The 4808-nt window shown below is 32.1% G+C and overlaps 1 long non-coding RNA gene across 1 annotated transcript; it reads right to left on the reverse strand.

Moving 5' to 3' along the window:
- Positions 1-500: 500 nt before the first annotated feature.
- Positions 501-3886, reverse strand: LOC132758361 (uncharacterized). Its single transcript, XR_009629566.1, has 3 exons — positions 3772-3886; positions 1563-1635; positions 501-1315 (listed from the first exon to the last, which is right to left on the reverse strand). It is a non-coding gene; the product is annotated as an uncharacterized LOC132758361 (long non-coding RNA).
- Positions 3887-4808: the final 922 nt, after the last annotated feature.

The following is a 4808-nucleotide window of genomic DNA, read 5'->3' on the forward strand; positions in this document are numbered from 1 at the left end:
TAGTGAAGTTCTTCAAATGATTTTTTTTCAAGTTGGAAGCTTAGCTTAAATGGTAATGTATCGCAGACGACGTTGATATTTTGATTACTTCCATTATCTAATCTTTGCCACCTCGAGACCCGGAAAATGTTGTTTTTATTTGTTTGGGTCGTCAGACCAAACAAATACTGGTAAGGAAATTTCAGACCCTGATGCTGTTAATTGCAAATGCCGAAAGTAGTCCGCTTTTCTGAAGCGGTTACTTCCCTTTATATGTACACTAACGCCGAAAAGTTCAGGGGAGATCAGTGCGTAAAGATTGTCAAATGACAGGCGCATTCATTTTCTAGCAAAATAGTTTCCGAATGGTCAAAGATTTCTAATATTGTTTTATTCTTTATAGATATACATGCTTATAGTAATCTCCATGATTATTTACATCTGTATTAAACAACAGGTTTCGAAATAATAATTAAGGGTTACAAACCCTAATTTAGAATAATGTGGTTTTCTTCAGGCTGTTAAGATAGAACTTAACCGGGGCCGAGGGGTTTGCACGCTCGCTAAGGAAGCGAGAGGTCTGGAGTTCAAATCCCAGTTAAGGCAATTCAATATTTTCAATTGTTTAAGTCAAATAAACATTGAATTGAACAACAGTGTTGCAATTAGCCAATTTACTACAGTTAAAACACTGGAAACAGCATTGATGGCACTATACAAAAACAAATTGGTTTATAATCTCACAACCTTCACCTTTCTGACATTCAAATTCAGCGCCTTCTGTGCTTTGCTTTTGTCTTGATATGATGTGTATAACTTTATCACAATAGATTGTATCAGATATCTTTTTAATAAGCACAATCCAGGGGTTATACGAGACGGTTGTTTTATTACACTACCTTCTACATATTTAACATTAATTTTGTTTCAATAAACTTAATTTCCATCAGGTAACGCTGATGTAATTTCAGCAAGCGCATATAAATCGTATATTTCCCATTGCAATATATTTCTCTGTTATTCACATATGAGTAGTTTCTGTTTTTGAAGAGACAGAATAAGGAATAGTCTTTTTACTATCAGTAACATCAGGATACTTTCTACTGTCTTTTGTAATTGGTCCTGTCGGTTCTTTTATGTTGATCTCACGTGATTCTTTGTTTTTGTCGTTATTTTTAATGCTGTCATGAATGACAGCATTTTCTAGATCAAACTCTTGCTTTATTCTGTCTTTCAAATTTCTGTCCATTGTTTCAGGTAAGAAAAGTATTCCGACTACACATATAATTGATATTGCCGCGCATGCGTAGTATAAAAGCCCTGGTATATAGGTATTCTGAAAAAGTGGGAATTGATAAAAATTAGAAGAAATACTGAAAAATATACGACTTCATTGTCTATATATACATTTATAAATAAATAGCTACTTTATAATATTATACATGTTCAAAGACAGTTAATATGTTTCATAAAATTATTAAAAAGTATTTCAAAAACAACATTATGGTTAAAAGCATATGTGCCAGAAAAGATATTTTGAAGGATAACTGAAAAGATAAATTGGGTTAATAAAAAAAACTTACCAAATACACCAGCTGAGGGCCAACAATAGCGCCAATACGCCCAGTAACACTCAGTGTACCAAATCCTATATTTCTATATAAAATAACATTAACAAGGTTAGCTTTTAAAAAAGCTAGTAGCGACTCGCTTCGTAATTTTTTTCAAGGGTTGTGTTTAAATGTAAAAATGACAGTTCTGTTAGCTGAAGAGACTTCAGCGAACATCAAAATAAAAGTGAAGTCAACACTGGCCCGGTGCCCGATGGCCAGTGTATATAAGTTCAGGCCAGGGTAAATTTAAGAAAATTTTGTTAATTATTTAGTAGAATAAATTCAAAACTGGTATTCGGGCCAGTAAATTCAAAATCTTAAACTCATTGACTGAAAGTGACATATAAAGTTCTCTCAGTTTAACCAAGATGAGTATGAGTATATATGAAGGTGCATGTAAACAGATTGAATGAAGAACCTATGTCTATGCACATTTACTATATGGCCTGTTGACCTTGACCACAAAATGTTAGATAGGTAGATTTCATAAAGATGTCTCTTTATACAAAATTAAGTTGTAATACATATATGTTATTTAGTATTGGAATGAGAGGCACAAGTCCTAAAGTAAACACAAGTTGTCAATCAATTCAGCCAGAAAAGCCGGGATCCTATTAAAAAATATAGGGATCCCGGAAATTGACCAGTCTAAGAAGATGTTTTTCAGATAAGCCGGGATCCTATTAAACATATAGGGATCCCGGGAATTGACCAGTTCAATAATATAGTTTTCAGAAAAGCCGGGATCGTATTAAAATGTAAATAGATCTCACGGATTGGCCAGTTCAAGTATATAGTTTTCAGAAAAGCTGGGATCGTTTTTAAAACATATAGGGATCCGGGATTTGACCAATTCAAGAAAATAGTCTTTGATTTTTCCAATTAATTAGGCATATAATTATAAGTATTGTGATTTCCGCATTTTAAGTTTGTTAATAAAAAGCTCTTAATATATCTATATTATAAGTTAAATTAATTTAACGTTCATTATATACAATAAAAAAATTAACGTTTAATGGCCTTTCATTACGACAAACAATCAACACAAATATAGTTCATTAGGTTTTTCCTCCATATCTTATACGATCCCGGATCCCGGGCGTCCCGGATCCCGGCCAGTAAATACATACACTAAACACCGGAAAGGATAAAATGACCGGAAAAAAGGAAAAATAAAAAATGCACAGAACCAGATGTACACTTATGTTAATTAACCAAACGAAAACTTACAACAGAGAAAACAGGTGAAATCGCTAAATCAGAAGTCAGTGTAAATATGATTTATTGAAAAGAATTCATAAAGACAAACATTTTAATCATCATTATATCTTTGCGCTCAAAACAATACTTGCTGATTTTTAAAAATGGCGTGAAAATTGAAGGTTTTTTGACGCTATGTAAGATTAAATTTGATTGGCTAAATAATTTTGGATCCTAGCCCTGATAGATAAATTTTGTAGAAAGCTGGAAGCCAAGCTTCGATTAAATTTTTGGATAGCTTCGGAGTTTTAGGTTGTTTCTCAGTAAAATCCTACCGTAATACCGGCTCGCCGTGGCGAGCCGGCATAAATAGTATAAAAATGGGGAAAACTTTAACTTATACACTAGATATCTTGTCACAAATTGCATTTAATTTACAAGTTTTGTGAATTGAAAACAATGCTTTGACAATTCTCGTATGAAAGTGTTTTGTACGGAATACACTAACAATTCTAAGAGGATATTTTTTCGTTTGAGTGAAATATGGAATAATTTTTCACGAAACATGATTAAATGCCACATATTTCCACGAGCCGGGACGGCGAGTGAAAATATTGGCATTTTATCATGTTGAGTGAAAATGATATTATATGAATGTAGATTCAATTCTGAATTTATTGTACGAGTTGAATAAAAGTACATTATGCGAACCGCAAAATGTTACTTTATTCAATAAATTCAAAATGAACCTACATGAATATTAATTATATTTATCACATACCCAAAACATAGACTAATGAATCAGTTTTCATTGACGCGTGTAACGCTAACATTTAGCGCGACCTTACGCTTTGTTTGTATAACGCATATGACGTCACGTCAAAATATATGCACGGACGTGCAATTCCACTTTTATGAAGACGCAAAAGCTGCACGGGTTTGTAATATAAAAATGTTTCAATTGCATTTAGAATAATACCTGATCACGGTTGGATTAAATTTCTATTGTCATTGTTTGAACAGATCCCCATGCAGTTGAGATTCCCATATTAGCAACAAGGCGCGAAAAGCATTTGTTAATTCATCTTTGTTAGGTACATCTGAAATGTCAAAAATATCACAAATGAAATATGGGAAAGCAATGTTATAACGAAACCAAAAAGTAACACACATTATAGCCCTATAATTTTCATTGAATTATATCTTAAGTTGTGAAATTTTATAAAAAGGAACTATTTCAGAGGCGTTTAGTTTTTAAGAAACCGGCTCGAGATTGGATCAAATAAACAAAAAGCATTTTTTATATTCTATCTAAAATATATTTTTATTGGCAAAACTAACAACTAAAGATGCCATATTTCATATATGTTAATTACGCTGTAAGGTCTGATTCTTGCCGATTTTGACCTCCTTTTGGTTATTCACATCGAGTTTAAGTGCCCGTTTGCGATGTGTTAATGACTTTCTTACTTTATTCACAATAGGTTACTTTTAAATCTATTTTCAAAATTTTCATAAAAAAGCATGAAAAATCTGGGGGCGTGCTGCTTTAAAGCTTGGGGTTTTTCAAATACCTAAAGTTTTGAACGATACGACAAACACTGCCTCCTAAAGCAACAGTAGAAAAGCATAATATAGAAGTAAATCTTCGTCCAAATCTGAAAATAAATGTTAATAAAGAAACATACATAATGTTAAAAACTTATAAATGGTTACATTCTGAGGGATAATGTATATGTTATACTAATATACATGTAGCATAAATGTGTATATTTTTAGCATCAAATGTAAAACAACTCATTGTACGTGAATTTCTTATGTATTTAATCTTAATTATAAAAAGTATCTTAAAAGTTTTTTATTTACAAATTCATTAACCATAAAATGACATAAAATAAGTTAAAACTAATGTACAACTTGTCCAGATGTGTTGCTATTTATGAAAGTTACTTGAATAGCTGATCACTAAGGGTCGCCAATAATGATAGGTCGGTCTAAGGTCAGTCTAGACCACGT

This window comes from Ruditapes philippinarum, unplaced genomic scaffold (genome assembly GCF_026571515.1).
Source record: "Ruditapes philippinarum isolate M1 unplaced genomic scaffold, ASM2657151v2 ctg19348_1_1_1_1, whole genome shotgun sequence".
Lineage (NCBI taxonomy): Eukaryota > Metazoa > Mollusca > Bivalvia > Venerida > Veneridae > Ruditapes > Ruditapes philippinarum.